This window comes from Cylas formicarius, unplaced genomic scaffold (genome assembly GCF_029955315.1).
Source record: "Cylas formicarius isolate icCylForm1 unplaced genomic scaffold, icCylForm1.1 PGA_scaffold_8__14_contigs__length_24414737, whole genome shotgun sequence".
In the NCBI taxonomy this organism is placed as follows: Eukaryota; Metazoa; Arthropoda; class Insecta; order Coleoptera; family Brentidae; genus Cylas; species Cylas formicarius.
The window spans coordinates 6781549-6801320 of record NW_026844361.1 but is presented as its reverse complement, the minus strand read 5'-3'; positions in this window follow the sequence as shown (position 1 = coordinate 6801320).

Sequence of the window (19772 nt, the reverse complement as noted above, 5' to 3'; positions counted from 1 at the left end):
TTACAGTAAGTTGGAGCTCCTGCGCATTACCATCGAGAAGTTAGAGAATTTTTAAGTAATCATTACCCACAGAAATGGATCGGTAGGAGTAGAATTATTAGACGACCCCCTTCCCCCACCCTTCGAATATACTACTTAGCTAGATTTGCTTTTGTGTTGATATGTTAAAGATTGTGCTTATGTGAATCCCCGTATAACGGGGGACGCGTGCAGCATGCTAAGGAGCGACTAAAAAAATATGCGAAAAAGTCGCAGGGAAAATTTTTATTTATTTATTAATTTATTTAAAGAACTCTACCTAATATGTCTAACAGGTAGGTTGTAGCACAATTAAATGCTTAAACACTTACTTAATGATGATATGACCAAATTTAACCTAAAGTCTAGCCTAACTTAAACTTTAACTCTACTAAAAATCAAGATTGTTCTCGAAAAATCGCTGGGCTGGGCAAGTTCATCCGAAGTAGCGCGAATCAGCTTTTTATCTTTTCTTCTTGTCCTAGAAGGACGCATTGTTTTTCTATCGTGCTCCTGCGGACCGCTATAGAACTTTCGCAAAATCGATGTAATTTTATTGTGAGTACACCCTGTAGAAAGTGTCCTTCACATCTCATCGAACTTCAAAGTTACGGCAAACTTCGTTAAATATTAAAATTTGTACTGGTAATTGCAATTTAAAATAGTATTTTTTCAAATATTTCGCGCCTCCTGTATTATAGAAGAAACCTTAAAGTCTCGACACAGTTTACCATACTATTCATATCATATTATCACATCTTTAAAAGTTTTCATTTATCGCCAATAATTCACCCACAAAAGCGGAAATTTATAGAATCTATTAGAATTTTTTGCCCACAAACGACGTACCCTGTATATAATGCCAACAATGTTCTAAATCTTAGTTTTAGTCTTTTTAGTTTCCTGGTATACGAATTTTTCCAATGAAGCTAATAGTTTTCAAGAAACTACTTGTTTTCTGAAACCATGCAGTACGTGGTAATAGTAAATCGCGTCATCGCGTCTAGATTGGGGGCGTGAAATGGTAATTTTCATTTGCATTTTATCAAATATCTCGTATGTGATAGACGAAAACCGTAAATACAAAAATTGATAGGTCCTATAACACTGTTTGAACGGATTAGCTATTTTTTGTACGAATTTTGATTTACGATGAATAATTTACTCCCTAAAGAACAATTTTCAGGGTCTTTTAGAATTTGGTCCATAACTAAAACACCTTGTATATAATTGAATAACAAAAGTTATAATGCTGGATCTCCCACGTATTACGGTTGTAAAATTTTAGCGATCGGACGAATGGTTTTGGGGAAAAAGTCACGCCCCGTGCGTGAGGCGGGCAGCTCTCGAAGCCTGGGTGAGAGAACGGGCCGTGGTGGGCTGGACGGTTGCTCCGGGAATGTGGCAGGCCATGCTTATGATGGATGGACCTGCCCTCCCTCTGACCAGAAAGCTGCTTGGACTGGCCAGAAGGGAGTGTAGGAGCACAGGGACCTACACAGGACATTGCAAGCTTAGGAGGCATCTTTGGTTGCTAGGCATTGGAAAGGACCCGGAGTGCAGGTGGTGCATGGAAAGGGAGGAGACCCCTTATCATCTACTCGCCGAGTGCCCTGCTTTGAGATGGGCAAGATTTGGAGTCTTCGGAACTGTTCTGATCGATCCGGACTCAGTGCACGGTTTCTTGCTAAAGGAGTTATTGATATTCTATAGGAGGGGCGGCATTCTGGACGCCCTCTAGCGAGGTCTGGGGGCATAACGGGCCCATCTAAGCCTGCCCTAAGCGCGGGGGGCACCCCCCCCCCCCCCCCTTAATATGAGTATCAATACCAATAAACGACCAACATTTTTTAGGATCTTTTTTAATGTCACATTCAAATTTCAGTAGATAGCTATTATAGGAGTCCTTAATTTCAGATTTTTGCAATTTTGAGGGACTGCCTTCTGCATTTCTGAACCTTTTGTGATATCCAGCTTTCTTTTTTATATTGTAAATTAGACTTGAATTAAACCAGAGAGGATTCTTATTATTAGCCGACTTTCCAAAACGAGCAACACATATGTTTATCATAAAACAAGAAAGAAACGACCAGCACAAGTTTAAAAACATGAGCAGAAAGTTAGCTTTCTTAAAATTAAAATTATTATGCCGTGACATGGGAAAGTCGTGTTTTCTATTTAATTAATGAAGAAATTGAAGTAACAGAAGAATTGCAGGATGATGATCATCTATTGCACGTTCTACCATGAAATTGTTAATAGTGTTATGCAGAACTCAATCCAAAAGTTCATTGCTTCTAATTCTGACGAACTTACTTTGCGAGAGGTTCATACAGTGCATGAAGTTGCTGAACACTCTAACATATTGATTTTCTGTACCAAAGATATCGAAATAATTAAAAGTAGGTATTTAATATAATTTACTTTTTTTGCGAATTTAAAATTTGGCCATTATTTTGAATAAAGTTCTTTCTCCTGTTCATTTTTTAATCTCAACAAAGCCCTGTTGGCTAATAGTTTTGTAATGGCGGACTAATATCATAGCAATAGTCTGAGAAACAAGGGTAAATACTGCAAGATTTAAAATAAATCTGTATATAAATAGTACAAATAGGTACATGACATACTTAATGAAAGTTGTAGGTTTTTGTAAGATCTTTGTGAGGTTTTCCAATTTTAAATCATCCAAATATATTTGTTTCTTTTGAACACCCTGTAGAATCTAATTAAAATTCCGTTGCATACATATTTTACGTCGTCTTTGAATAACGCTAATATCAAATATGTGATCTTCCTGTAAAAATAGTGGTGCTATCGTATTTTTTTTGCAAGTATGAAGACTAGTATTTTTTTATGAAAATGTAAGTGTTGGAAAACTATTAGGTTTAGGTATGTATTATTAATAAAAAAGTTGAAGACTTTTAAAAGGAATTCAAAACCAAATTTGGAAACAGGGTGTTCAACTAACAAATATATAACCTGTGAAAATCGATGACTCACCCTGTATATCTGAGCGCTACCCATGCGTGTGGTCCCAAAAGAAGAAAAGGAAGAAGAAGTTGTTCCTTACTCAGTAAGTTTACGTTTTCGCGTGGGTTTCCTTTACAAAAAAAAAAGCTTTAAGGTTGACAATGTCCTTTGAAAGCGACGCTACATCTTCTCGGCGACAAACAAACGAGGATCAAAGCGACCCGCTCTCTCGCCTGAATAGAATCCGAAAACGAAACAAAAATCTCGTGCGAAAGCTAAAGGGTTCAGGGGGGCGGGAGGGCGAATCGTCCGCGATACCGGCTCATTACGCCCCGAGCACAAAGCAACAAGCTATAAGTTATATTAACCCCGTGGTGGCGTGTTTTCCTCCGTACCGGGCGAATATATCGCCCTCCAGAGAGGGCGAGACTTATTATTTTCGCTCCGAACACCGCTGACGTTACAAAATTGGGGTTTTTCGAATCGTGCGGGCTGCGCAAATGTTCGTTATAGTCTATTTTAGAAGGATGTAGAGTAATAGGTAGTAAAAGAGACAACAGAGTGACCCAACGAATACTTAAACTTGTGGGTTTTGCTTATTGTTATCCATTCACCAGCACTGAAAATGGTGAGTCGCAGGCTACTAAAGGATATTCCAATAACAGGTTTCGAAACATATGGTTTGATAACATAGCTAAATGTAGTTTTGGTTCCATATTCTCGGAATTTAATATATCTGAAATAATGTTGTAGGTTTCAGAAATAGGGACTTTAGGAAAGAGGGATTCTACGTCGATACTAACTAGAATGTCCTGTGAATTTAATGTATTGCTTTTTAATTTCTCAATGAAAACTATCAGTGTTTCCTGTGAAGGGTTTTAATATAAATATTTTGCTAGAGAATTTGTAGGTCACCAATATGTGAATCAGTCCCCTCAAACAATATATAAGCATGCCTTTATTTGAAAAACTCTGAGCAGATGTAGCTTAATTCAATCATTAATGTTATCTTTTATCTTTTTCTTTTTTTTCATGGTTGTTGTGAAAATAAAATTTTCTATATCTTCTTTTACCTAAAATGTCAAAAGTCAATAATTTGGTTTATGAAATATGAAATGAAATATTCTATTAATAAATAAATTGGCTAATTAGTTAAAATTTATGAAGTACATTACAGAAATAGATTTCCTAACCAAAAAAGCACTTGGGAATCCTCGAAATAATATATATTTATTAGATTAAGTGCCTAGGTAGATACAAATATGATTACTAAGGTGCTCTGGCCAGTTTAAATTAAATTAAAGTGAAAGTGAAAAAGTAAAATATAATGCAAAAGAAGTCTGGAACAGAGACGCACTGCATGGCAGAAGACCTTAGAGACTGGTAAAGTTCGCCCGTCGATATACCGTTTTTACAACTTTTTATGGTTTTGACTTTGGAATGAGACCCTCCTGTTGTAAAGCGGAAGCGACCATTCTTTTCAGCACGTAGACCACAAGTCAGGGTCGTATTTAAGATGTTAGCCGACAAGAACTCTGCTGTTGGGACTATTGTATTTTAAGAGTAGGGTAATTTTCTTTGATTAAACTGTTATATTAATTCATATTAGTGTGCTTTTTATAAATCTTCCTAAAAACAGTCCCTACTTGAGGTAGCTCGATTTCAAGTTGAATTCTTCTTATCTAATCTCCTATATTAAAATACAAATTATAAAACTTAAGTTCCAATTTAAGGGTTTAACATAATGACTTATGTTTACTATTGGCTGATTTGTGAGGGTTGGTGAAATCGGAGTATGCTGTTAGTTTTATGAAAAGGTATTTTCTGAGCGTCAAAGCTTTAGAGTTATTTCCATTTCGTCTTGTGTTTGTAATTAGTAATTACCAACTTATAGTTTTCCGAGACTCAGTGTGCCATTTTTATTGAGGTACCATATACATTTTAATACAATTTATTTCTTACCAAGTGCAAACAGTATTCAATTTTGTTAGTCACTTGCGATGTACAGCGACCAAGAAGTTGAGATTGTGGTCGATGACGTAGTAATCGTTCATGATGAACATTTGTCAAATTCAAATGGATCAATGACTCGGACACATTTGCCGGGTGCCAAAATTATAATTTTAACTGAATTTCCGTTTCTGAAACTGACATTTGGGAAGCACCGTATGCCACAGTACGTCACATAATTGCGAATGGTGCCCAAGAAAGAAAAACGCGGAAAGATCCTAGGCTCTCATGCACCATGTCGGAATGGTGAGACGGTTGAGAAATGATGCCTATTAGAAGAATATTGTTTTGACAATTAAAACTTTACATGAACAGTTGCGCAGTGTTTTGAACATTAACTGTTGGCACGAGACTTGCCTTCGTACGAAGAATTGGTTTTAATTACAAAACCATCAATAAGAGACAAGTTTTGATGGAATCAAAAAGAATTTCGGAGTAGTGGACAAGCTATTTGAGAGAAATCCAATAAATTCTTGCTAAAAACGTCTCCATTACATATTTAGATGAAACCTAGTTTGATAGTCATTATACCGTCAAGAAAGAATTGACTGATTGTCACAACAGGAAATGTTCGTTGGACGTACCATTTGCATGGGGCAAACGAATTATCATACTACTTGCGGGCTCTGAGGCTGATTGGATGATAACGCTTTGTTGCTTTTTACAAAAGATGATTTTCTGAAAAATTGCTTCCCAATATTCCACCAAAGAGTCGTGATGGAAAACGTCAGCTACCATTATGCACAATCGGAATTCATCATCGACTGAAGAAGTCATTCAACACTTTTTGCTTCAAAGTCGTCCGCCTTCCTTCTATGGGGACAGCTGAAACCCAGTTTAAGAAGAAACAACACCTCGCCGAAATTTAGTGAAGTGAAGTAGAAAAAATATCTGCTTCTAGTTGGAAAAAATATGTAGAACATATCATCGAAGAAGAAAATGTTTACAGAAGTCGACTAGTTCCAGAATTAATTATTAATGTGTGGGATGAGTCCAGTGACGATAGTGATTATTTTGATTTTTTAAAAAATATTCTAAGATTGTTTTATAACTAAATTTACTCCTACATTTATGTTTATAATAACCATTTTAAAGAATGAATTTTTTACTGCACAAACTAATAATGATCGAGAAATCTCACCTATGAACCTCTACACAAATCCGTCAGCTGTCAGAATTTGTATGCACGAAGTTCCGAAGTATGGTTCTGGGACGACATTGTGGAATTGCGAACCTATTTATTGAGAGTTACAAAGAGAAACACATGTGAGATAGGTCTGTGGTTAGACATTCATAAAAATTAACCAAAGTAAAATACCGGATTATGTCGTAAAAATGGTATTTTGTTGGGCAAAGTATATCGCCGTATATCAGTAGAATTGTTCCAAGAAGTCGGAATCAAAAGCAAGAGTTGCCATGATAACAGATAGCTAACCTTCTAATAGCAAGAGGAAATTTTACCATTTTATTTTTTTAAACATTTCTTAAACCACACACCAAAACCTAAAATTATTTCTAAATTTTCTTTGCTGAAAATACCGCATTTTTTAAGTGAAAAACGGCGGCGACGCGACGAGGGGTGCGTTCTGATATCGATAAAATATTCACGTGAGAATTTCCTCCGTGCAGTTGTCGCCGTAAAGTTAACGTTGTTACGTAGCGCAATGCCGGCGGGGATTCCCGGAGCAATGGAGTCGCCGACCGTGTAGTCGTCTCTTGCATTATTAACCGCCGTATCACGTTGGGCCGCCCGGAGATTGCACGGTCGATTGCCTTTCCGCAACTCCGCGTCGAAGAATATGTAATTTAATAACGTACATGCACTTAAAGCGATAGGTAATGCGGCTTGCGCGAGAGAGGGCGCCTCACAAGAAAGTGTTCGATGTTTTATTTGATTTTATATTTGATTTATCAATAAGAAACCACATATTTTCTAGTAAAACTATTTTCTACTGAACAGTTTTGAAAGAAATAAAAATAATCCACTGATTTCTCTAAAAACAAAAAATGTTTTCGAAATTCTCATTCAATTTCGAATAAATCTGGTCTCTTCCTTTTTTTTCCTACAACTGGTCGGTGTAGCGTAAAAATATTCTTCTTTCTACTCACTACTCCAAAATATGCCGTTATGCAGAGCTCAAGCGAGCAAAACGTGTTACTTTAGGATATCCTCTTCGCTAACCTGATCGCTAGCTTCTTCAGACACTTTTTTCAAAACTTCTGGATTCCTCCTGCGTCGGTTTTTGCGTAGTCGAAATTGTTAACGTTTCGCCAATCATCCTGTTGGCTTCTTCAGAGCTTGACTGAAACTGGCTCGCATTTTACCAAGGACCACAGTGGCAAGGGTAGGATTGCTTTCGGCGTCATTGCTATTGGAAGGTTGTGGTGAAGAATGGGAGGTTATTATTAGTTTCCAACTCAATGGTAAAACGTATGTTATGACAAGATCTTCGGTCCGGCAAAGACAAAATTCCATTTGAGATGCCAGGAGTTTACAGCATTCCTTGCATATGCGGCAAAGAATACATTGGAGAGACGAGACGAAAAATATCAACTAGACTCAAAGAACATGAAAGAGCCTTACGAGTAAGAGAAATAAACTCATCAGCTGTTGCCCAACACAATCACGAAACCGGACATAAAATTTTATTCGATGGAACTAAAAATCTTGTATGTAATTAATTCTTCTACCAACGAAAGATCCGAGAGTATATAGAAATAATCTAACAATTTTAACCGCGACTCAGGTCTTTATCACCAATATGGGAATCAGTCATCCGAGACGGTGTTTATTAGCCCTGCCCCCTCAAAGAGTATAAAAGCAGGTACAGAGTAAAATAGGAGCCCGTTTCAGTCAAGCTCTGAAAGAGTCAATAGGATGATTGGCGAAACGTTAGCAAGTTCGATTCAGCAAAAACAGACGTAGGAGGAATCCAGAAGTTTTGTAAAAAGTATTACAGTGGGCTGTGGAAGTTAGTAGTTATTCTAACGCGGGACTGTGACGATTCAAGGTCACCGATGGCATTTTCCATCAGCAGTGTACCAAAGCCAGTTCTTCGTAAGGGGGGTCATGTAAAAGAAGTAAAGGTCACGCCGAAGAAGTGGAAAGTGTCACCATTAGGGTGTAGACAGGTGTACGGGGACCCCTGGGGGTGGGTAAGGTAATTACACCTGTGTCGAGGTGTGACGTCATAGTGCCTTTTTGGCGCCTCCCCTTGGGGAAAAAGTGGTGTCACTGATTAAAAAACATTTTATGACGTCATAGTCGCTAGTGCCTTTTTGGCAATTGTACCCCGGTAAAAAAAGGGGTTCGTAGAAAAAATAAATTTCGTAGTGCCTTTTCGGCACTACGGGGGGTGTGGGGGTGCGGGGGTGAGAAATTTTTGAGAGCCGAAAAAAGCGACCGCCGCCGCCGCCGATGTCTCGCGCGGGCGGGATTCGAACCTCGAACCTTCGGAGATAAACGCCGACGCTCGCGCTGTTCCCCTAGCGTAACTGGGGGCCGGCACGTTATCGCGTCGTCGTCGTGTATGCGCGCTGGTCGATATAATTAAATAAGTGTGCACCGATAAAATTGATGATTTATTTAAGACATTTACATTGATAAGTTTGAATAGAAAACAAATTAATATCTAAAAAGGTTGTCGAGGTGAATGTAATTAAATAAATGTGCACCGATAAAATTGATGATTTATTTAAAACATTTACATTGATAAGTTGGAATAGAAAACAAAATAATATCTAAAAAGGTTGTCGAGGTGAATACAATTAAATAAATGTGCACCGATAAAATTGATGATTTATTGAAAACATTTACAAAGTATTGACATCCGATATAAATTTGCTAAACACCACAACGTATTTCTTCTTCTTCTTCTTCTTCTATAGGGTATGTTCTAAATCCTTGTTTTTTTGGTCGCTGGTGGTGACGACGACGACGACGACGACGACGATGATGGAATAACTTCGTCGCAATATAAACTTATATTGTTCGAACGACTTGTTGATTGCGAACAATATTTTATATTACATATTGGATGATTTTTAATGGATTCTTCACAAAAGCAAAAAGATTTGTTACAGCTATTACAGTACTTGGTACCGTTATAGTAGTAGACTTTGGAGTTTTCCGAAACATCTTGTTTCACTTTTTTTTCGGTTGTTGTTGTTACGTAACGATCACTATTCATGGCTGCTGCTGCTTCGTACTTGACTAAACACTTTAACGCAAATTTTCGGTGACTCGACGTTAGAATGCTGTGAAAAAAAATTGTATTAAATTATGACTATAGAAAACAAATAGGTTCTTACCTTTTAATAATGTCTTATTTAAAATTGTTGAGTTTTGCTGCTTATGAAATTGAATTAATTAAAACAAAAATGATAAAACAAGTGAGTTTTTGCTGCTTATGAAATTGTATTAATTAAAACAAGTGAATATTTTTTTAACATAAAATTTAATTTGTTTTATATCCCCAAGGCAATGTATCAGTAAATATATAATTAACCACTCTCTTATCATCGAACGGTGTTAAAACAATTTTCCTTTGGTTTACCGTAAAAACTTCATGGTTTTTACTACGAAACAGATGTTCGTTGGTATACATTTGAGTTTTATCAAACAGACAATTATAATAGTCTTCAAAAGTGATTGTTTTTAATGACGAACCGGTAATACCTTTGGCTTTTTTAATAGTTTCGACTTCTTTTTTGTTAGAAGATTTTTCTCGTTCTACATTTGAATAATATAATTTGATCGCGTACATTTTAGATTTTGATCCGATAAATTCGTGCATAATTCTACCGTTGTTTTCGTCTTTCATCAATCCCAAAACTTTTTTATTAGCCAAAGGAATATTATAAATGTTATCGGGAGGATAATCAGAAGTGTCAAATTTATGAATATCTTCTCGAATACATTTATAAATATCGTCAACGTAAAAATTATATATTAACGAATCTGTATCTGAATACAAGAGTTTTACATCCTTGCCGAATTTTGGTATAATATAATGATAATGAAAATCGTATAAAAATGTTTTTGAAATTTCTAAAATACTAAAACCAGCGTAAATGGGTTTATTAAATTTAATATTCAATCTCTTCATTTCAATGATAACCATGTCATTGTCGAAAATCGTTAAGCTATGAAAATTTGGTTTTGAAATATAACTCTTTGCACCGTATCGTCCCGACCAACTTGTTACCAGTTTAACGTCTTTATATTTCCGAACGTTTTCCATAGTCTTGCCGAAAACGGCATTATTCATTAATTTAAAAAAATTTTTTTCGAATTCGTTTTTGCTTTGCTGCCTCAAGTGTGTGTTTAGGTCAATGTAGGTTTTCAACCACGGAGATTGGTTAAATTGTAATATTTTATGAATTTTTGTAACACGTAAACCTAACTGAAGAGCCTGTTTGAGATTTTTATAATGAATTACGTAGTTTTTTTTATCAAACAATGTTGTCAATAATTTCGGCTGTTTTGTTTGACCCGTTGGTGGAATCAAACGTTCCGGACATAGAGGTAGATCTTTGTGGATATCGTGAAGTATTGTAGGATATTCTATATCTACTTCAAGAAGATACCCAACGTCAGAATCGTCCGACGTGTTTATGATAGAATAAAATGCGTTATTATCGATCCATTGGAACCCACCCGTCGGTAGTGGTAGTCTCATTGCCGTTCCATATAGGTTATTTACATCGAAATACATTAAATATGATGAAGGAATGTCTGGATTATAATCGTTTTCCATGTATTTATTGTTAGCCTTACCGTATCGGTTACTGCATTGTGAAATTCCACCGCGTATTCCTTTTTCGATCATCATTAATTGATCGATGTCCGTAATTAATTCTAGTTGAACATTTGAAATGAGAAGACATGCATCGTATGCCAGACCCGGTGCCGTGTAATATTTCAAACATTCCAAGCCATACGTTTTTTGACATACATTTCTGAAATTTTCGAAAACGTCCGTCAATAATAGTACGTCTGTTTTCAAATACAATTCCATATATTCGCGTAAATTTTGAATTTTGAATGTTGTCCAAATATTTTTGGCATGCTCGTAATCTTTTATCGTAATACCGGATTTTCTAAGTTTACTATAGAAATTTTCAATCGGGGGCAATTCGACGTCGTTCAATTTTTCCCAATCATCTAGATATTCATACGGAAAGACTCCCTTTTTCTGTAACAACTGAAATTCTTCGAGATTTTCGCAAAAGCTTCTAGTAATGTTTTTTTCGCTAGGGTCTAAATAAGAACTTAACTTATCCAAACTACTAGCCATAAATCTGAACGAATCTAAAAATCGAAAATTAACGCTCGTGTTTTCGATATATTTTGTAAACGATATATATTTTTCTTTGTTACGAGGTAGTAATATTACCGAACCGGGAATTTCAGTTGCCAAGTTTTTAATAAAAAAGTGTAGATCGTATCCTAAGTTATGAAATACCACGGGTATCATATGATCGTCCTTGTAATTAAGATTGCAAGAAGAATGAGCAACTCCTCGATATTTTCCCGTGAAATGACAATGATCTTTTACTCTTAAATCATTTTCGGTAAATGGTTTTGAACAAATGTGACATGTGGTTGATGTATAAAATGATTCTTTTTCATGTTCAGTCAAAGGTGTCATTGAAACAGCATTGTTAAATATAGGATTTAATTGTAGGGCCAGTTCTTGTAATTGTCGACAAAACCAGCTCATACAATCTTTACCCGTATACAAGTTAAATTTGGAAAGATTATTATCGTAACTGCACAACAGATAATAAGAAATACTACAAGGAATATGTTTTTGATATTTTTTAATGTTTCCCGTCGCAGCGGAATCTTCGTATTTTTGTAAAATACACTCGATATCCGCGTAAATAACAAACGGTACTTTTTCTTTATTTTTAAAATGCGAAAATGTTACGTGTTTCTCTTGTTCAGTTGGGAGCGTAATTTTGGTTTTATTTAATTTTCTGCAACTAAATATGTGTTTATTTAAAGTTTGTTGTGAATAAAAATGATTTAAGCACCTATCGCAATAAAATCTGCTATGAGTCGAATCTCCGCTTTGTTTCGATAATAACCGTGATAAACTTCTAATTAATGCGAAATGAAAAACTGTCTCAAATTTGTTAATGTGATTAGAGAGATTATTGTTGTCGACGTCGTCGTCGTCGTCGTCGTCGTCGTCGTCGTAATCATTGGTTATATCGGTGGGAAGCATCAATAAATTAACCGTTCTTAAATAAGAGAATTGACTTAAACACGCCGGTACAATTTCCCGCTTTTCTAATGAGAAAACGTTTATGGAAATATTATTCATTTCTTCAAACTTTTTTATGTCTTTTAATTTGATTGGAAATTCAATGCCATCGTATTTTAAAACTTCACTGAAATGAGGATATGAATAGGTAATACGCGGATTTTGATTTGTACGACAAGGATGTAGCGCGGCAACGATAGACCAAAGAAAACAATATTCATCGTTATTTTGAATATTAAGAACAGCTTTTTTATTAATAATAAATTTTGGCATCGATACATAAGTTGAAAGACCGATATTTATCGGTGTATAATTATTAATGTTAACTTTTAATTGTAGAATCCGGTGAAGAGCCCAACCAGAATCCCTCTCTTGAAAATCCTCTAATTTTGTTAATATATTATTTTTAATATAATTACTATAAAATTCTTTCAAATCGGTATTATGATCGATGACGCGATTTTTGGTGGAAAAATGTTTTACATCGGTTTCGCCCGTTTGTGGTTTTACAAAATCTGCAAGAAATATTACGTTAACTTTAATTAGGGACTCCCGAAGGGCTTTTTTTATTTGACAAGAGAATGATCTAAACGCCTTGCTAAAAAATATTATAGGATCTTTAATATCTAAATTAACTATTGCTCCCGTTTTAATACGATTTTTAAAGCAAGACTCGTTATCAACCCAAATTAATTTTGCATTATTTTTTTTAACTGTTTTATGATGTTTGAATTGTTCTTTGAAATTTTTTAAAAGACTTAAATTTGATTCTATTTTTGCCACCGCTTTTCTGTCTGTCGACGATGACGATACACTTTTTAAATATTTTTTCAAAATTAAATTGTTTCTGTTCAGAAATTTTATCCACTTGCAATATTCATGTTTTGTTTTAATTAACTCACCAACTTCTTTAATTTTCAGCAGCGTTTTTTCACTCAACTCACTGATTTCAGACATTTTTACTTATACGCAGCAGACTTTTTTGTCTATTCTAATAGACGCGTATGTGATAAATAATATCACTTTGTAGAATTTTACCGCTTTTATCGGATAGCGGGGTTAGGGTCAAAACTATTATGTTTTGCGCAATTGATAAATATAACGTAATCGCTTTTAATATTATGAATGCACTGTGTTATTATCGTGCTGACGAAGTGGAAATTTTAGGATAGATAATAATTAAAAAAAATAAATGCACATAAATATATCGAACTCTACGACAAGGAATCATTGTACACAACGACTATGGACACTCCGTCAACATTAATTTTTGAGTCAACGGATCCCGCCAGACTTTCCAACAAGATGCTGGCGGTATTTTTAAAAAATTTATTCAGGTAAGTCTGTCACCTTCATTGTTTTGTTTTCCATAATTTACTAAAAATCTATCAAATTATCATAGGTATGGGAGGAAAGAAGTGAAGATTGTGAACAAGAGAGTTCACTTGTATTTGAAATATTCACCGAAGAATGAAACGGTTCAGGGAAAATTAAAAAATCTTCCCGTCCGATACCTGAGAGTGGCGGCCGATGACGAGGAAGAATTACAATTGTTATTGAAGGGGATGCGTGAATTCTCGGACGTCAATTTTTATGCGGCTGCCATAGAGGAGGACGAACCGGTACCGGCTAAAAAATTCAAGCCGGCTTCGGAAGAAGAGAAAATAAAAATTCTGGAAAACAGAATTTTAAAATCAGCCACCACTACGACGATGACGACAACTACCACCACTCCCAGTACCAGCAAAGTTGAAGATTTTTGCTTCGTTTTAGACGACGACGCGGAAGAGTTTGAAAGTCAAAAATTTAGTGTAGTTAGTAAATAAAAATATTAAAAAATATTCGAGTTATAACTTGTTTAATTTTTTCCATCACATGATAAAAATAATATTAATTGTTCTTATGGTTAAAGTTAATAAAACAACAAGTTTACTACGTTCTCTTCATAATCTGAATCAATTTCATCTATAATTGATTGTTTCATTTCACTCGGTGAATCGTAATTACTAATAGGAGTCGAATTAAATGATAACTGTCTAGGCAATATTTTTCGTTTCTTTTGAGTTACTGATAGCGGTAAAGTTTGTTCTTCTGCTGCGGCGGCGGCGGCGGGCTCCTCCACTTTTACGGGAGGATGATACTTTGGAGTAGTTTGTGTTACATCACTTACTAGAGTCGTCTTCGTCGTCGTGGTTGCTGGCGTTGTTGTTCTTGTTGAATTTTGCAAAGAAGACTCGATATTTTTCAATCGTTTTGTAATAGGCTTAAACATTGTCTCTTGCATCTTTTCACCACGTTTTAATTCTTCAAGTTTTTTTCTTATATACTTACGTTTAGAAATTAATCGTTTTTAGTTAGTTAGTAAATAAAAATAATAAAAAAATATTCGAGTTATAACTTGTTTAATTTTTCCATCACATGATAAAAATCATTTTAATTGTTCTTATGGTTAAAGTTAATAAAACAACAAGTTCATTTTTTAAGATAATTTTTATTAATATACCAATTTCTCAGCAATAGTACATTTTCTTTGGCACAATTAGAGAAATTATAAAAGTGATTATTACAATGAAAATTATACTGGTTATTTTCTTTTAAACTTTTAAAATTTGGACATCCAATGTCATGTAAATCGACAATATCAATATCATTGTAATAAAGCAGTGATTTTAAATAGTTTACCTTACAACTGCCTTTAACATAGATATAGTTATTTTGTACAATGTTTCTAATAAAACTAACTACACTTTCTTGAGGTAGACAGGTCTCATCTTCTTTTTCATCCCAGGATAGTCCGTGGACACGATTCGTGGTCTTCAAAAGATGGTTTCTAATTTCACCTGTGAACCAGTTATACGGACAAGGTGTTTTCACCATTCTATGAAACACTTCTCCACTGGACTCGTTTATAATTGCGATTTCTCTAACGATATAATCGCTCTGTTTATACTGAAATCCTTGAACGTCGAGGATAAACATTTTTTAAATGTTCTACGAGCACTACTAATTTGCAACTGAATCTTCCTCAAACCTACGCAACATTATTTATATCTATCCAACTATTGTGTTTGTTATCAAACCCCAACCACTTTACAAACACTTTATCGCGTTTCCTTTTGAGAATTTTTTCAACTAGATAAACGTCTGGAAACTTCACTTTTTGCAATTGTTCGTTGTAAAATCCACCGAGAATATTTTGATTATTTTCATCTTTTAATAAATACGTAGTGGGATTGGTTAGTTGAACTTTATCTACCGTAAAAATTTCCGTTGACCAATTTGGTTGGTATTTTTTATCGAAAACACCTCGCCTCTTCGATATTCGTACGCGATCGCCAATCTTAAATTTGGTATTAAGATTTGTCATTTTTATTCGATTAAACACCGTTTCCATTAGCTTTTTTTCGTGCTTTTTTATAACATCGGTCGGTTTCATTTTAATTACGCTGTGATGTGTATTATTGTAGTTTCTAACAATTTCCGATAATATGTCGATCCATTTATAGTTTCCTCGTAGACTAAACTCTTTCCACATTATATTTTTTATGGTACGGTTCACTCTTTCCACTATAGCGGCCTTTTTCTCGCTAAATACATTATAATGATTGATATGATATTTTTTCATTAAATTTTGAAAGTCTTTGTTAAAAAATTCAGCTCCAGCGTCAGTTTGTAAATTTTTTGGTTTTTTGGTGGACTTTAAAATTGTTTCCATAGCTCTCGTCACTTCCGCTCCCGACTTATTTTTTACAGGTAGCGCCCAAACAAATTTAGAAAAACAATTTATTACAATTAGTATGTATTTGTATCCACGATTCTGTTTTGCGTACGGAATCATTTCGATAAGGTCAGCTTGAAACAGATCATATAAAGATTTAATTATAGTTTTTCTACGTTTAAAGTTTATACGAGCAGGTTTATGAAGTTCCTCGACAACTTGTCGCTTGGCATCCGTAATAAATTTCGACGGCTTCATTCTATAATATCGGTTTCGCGCAATTCTTCAATTAGCGAATTTATCTCATTTAAGTGACCCGTATGACCTGCAGACTGTGACGATACGAGTAGACGCAATCGATCGACTAATTCATTTGGATCGTCCCAATAAATGTAATCTTTTTTATTGGGTGTCACTTCCATTGTTGTCATTAAACCCTTTCCCCCAGTTGTTGTTGTTGGTGCAATAATATTTTTATATTTTTTCAGCTTACTTCCGTCAATTTGAGCATTGGGTTTATAATGTCTTTTGTGAGCGTTCGTTTTGTATACAATTTGTTTATAATTTTCCCTGTCTTGTTCGTTAAATAAACTATTGTTAGGATACTTTTTAAATAACAATTCGTATAAACCTTGAGTACCTCTGTACCGTTTACCTTGAACATAAATATCTGATCCTTGAATATCTACTTGTGAGTTACCAATAAAAAATTTTTCAGTACTTTTATCCATTCTAACGCCATACTTGTGATCAAACTCTCTATTTTCGGTATCTTCGTACATTTCTCGAATATATTTCCGTGGTAATGGATCGTATTGATCCAAATATTCAATAAAAGACACTGGTCCGATATCTTCAAATCGACTAGTAGATTCCTTGTCTACGTTTACTACGTTGTCTTCATAATCTGAATCAATTTCATCTATAATTGATTGTTTCATTTCACTCGGTGAATCGTAATTACTAATAGGAGTCGAATTAAATGATAACTGTCTAGGCAATATTTTTCGTTTCTTTTGAATTACTGATAGTGGTAAAGTTTGTTCTTCTGCTGTGGCGGCGGCTGCTGCTGCTGCGGCGGCGGCGGGCTCCTCCACTTTTACGGGAAGATGATACTTTGGAGTAGTTTGTGTTACATCACTTACTAGAGTCGTCTTCGTCGTCGTGGTTGCTGGCGTTGTTGTTCTTGTTGAATTTTGCAAAGAAGACTCGATATTTTTCAATCGTTTTGTAATAGGCTTAAACATTGTCTCTTGCATCATTTCACCACGTTTTAATTCTTCAAGTTTTTTTCTTATATCCTTACGTTTAGAAATTAATCGTTTTTTCAAAACTTTATCATTTTGTTGACTGATCATAGCGCTCGATATCACCGTCTATAGCAAGTTACGTTCTGAATGTAGAACCACTAGTGAATAACCTTTATAGGAACAGCTCTCTCTGATCAGGCGTAAACAACTTTTGATCGGGGACCTAAACAGCTCCTGAACAGGTCTAAAACAGCTCTTGATCAGGTCTAAACAGCTTCTGAACAGGTCTGAACAGCTCCTGAACAGGTCGAAACAGCTTCCGCCGCCGCCGCCGCGATAGGACGATTAGAAATGTATGAAGCAATCAAATGTTTTCCTATATCGACCTCCTTGATTAATATCGCAGTCTTTAAATACAGTTAGGAAACTAAACGCTTCGTTCCAGCATAAAGCACACATTTCTTTAAAACGTTCAAAAGTCATATCGGTACCGATATGATCGTTGTATATGTGTTTCAAATTTAAATCGTCTTGTTTGAAAATTACGAGACAATTAGCATTGTCTCTTATAAGATGTTTAGGTATTTTAGCATACGTTTGACATAAATAAAACGAATCAATTTTATTATGTCGTCCCATACTAAAGTATTCGCGTATGACATCTTGGTTGTCGCACGCTACATCGTCGAAAATGAAAATACTGTTCGGTTTAGCCTCCGACGGATGCATAATGCTTTCACCGGCGTTAAATGTAAAATATCGAATACCTTTTATTGATTTCAGCAGTTGATCCAGGTAAATATATTTTGGTTGGTTCAAAGATCGCGAATAAATGTATACGTTTTCAAATTTTACACCGTTCTCCTGTTCGATTAAATTAATCATCACGTTAGTTTTACCGCAATTCGAAGGACCCACGATAATACATCTTATTGTTGCGGGAAACAATTTACCATGCCTCTTGTAAGATTTTTCGTGAAACGTATTATTTTCAATATCTAATGTAGTACTTTGTTTAATAAGTTTCATAATGTGATTGTTTTCTAAAACACCGTACTATTCATAATGATATAAAATAGATGACTTACAAACTTTTTATATTAGTTTGTACTAACAAAACGAACACACACGATCGTCAGCATGAAATGTTACGCATCAGGTAACGGTTTATTAAATACGGTAATCAACAAATTGCCTTTTGAAATGCATATTCCGGGGTATAATTGGTGCGGCCCCGGTACAAAAGTTGAAAAACGTCTCGCTAAAAACGATTCCGGCATAAACGGTTTGGACAATGCATGCAAACAACACGATATCGCCTATTCAACGGAAAGTGATTTAAACAAACGTCACGAGGCAGATAAAGTATTAGCTTCCAAGGCTTTAGCGAGATTTAAAGCTAAAAATTCCGGGTGGAAGGAGAAAATTGCCGCTTTAGGAGTAACGGCGGCAATGAAAACAAAATTAAAACTCGGAATGGGCATTCCAAATACAGACCGCGGCGGTGGTGGTTACTATTACCGTTCCAGGAGATTAATTCAAACTTGTTTAAAAAAACTACAAAAAACTAAAAAAAGTTTATACGAAATTGAGGATTCTTTAGCCAAGATGATAAATCAGAAAGAGAAAAAGAATATTTGCAGCCAAAAGAAGAAAAAGAAGACACAGCAGCGAAAAGAAAACAACAAATCGAAACCACAGACATATGAAGATAAGAAAGATTTTGATATCGCAGACGATTATCCATTAGATAGAGTTCGACCTAAAAGCATTCTAAATGATGATGAAGATAATGAAATTTCAAAAAAGAAACCTCGTATCGTATTAGTTCATAATCGGAAAAGAAAAGCTGCCACGATTGATAGAAATGAAATAAAAAGGACAAAAAGATTAAACGTAGAAGATAATGAGAAAAACATAGAAATGGATGATTCTATCAAAAATATCGAATATTGATAATAGAAAATGAAAATTAAAAGTAAGTATACACACCACCTAAAAACTTCAAATTATAAATAGTGAATAAAGATGGAAAACACTTTCAGTACTAATTAGAAGTTGTAATCGGTACAATGGTCAGAAGAAAAAACACTAATCCAAGAAAACGTAAAACAAGTGCTATACAACGACGACGGCGACGAGAGAAAAAAATTGGCTTTACAAATGCTACTAAACGAATTAAAAAACACGTTATTAAAAAAAAACCTAGTACTTATGGTGATGCAATTCGTGTCGCATTAAAGGCGGCTCAGAGTTTAAAAAATAAAATCAAACCTAATCGTATCGTACCGATACCAAAAACGGGTGGTGTTTTACCGCTCATTCCGATATTTGCTGGACTTTCGGCGCTCGGTGCTCTTTCCGGTGGAGCTGCGGGTATCGCGAAAGCTGTAAACGATGCGAAATCGGCAACGAAACAATTGCAAGAATCGCAACGCCACAACAAAACCATGGAAGCGATCGCAATGGGTAAAGGCATATACTTAAAACCGTATAAAACAGGAATGGGACTTTTTCTTAAGCCATATAACC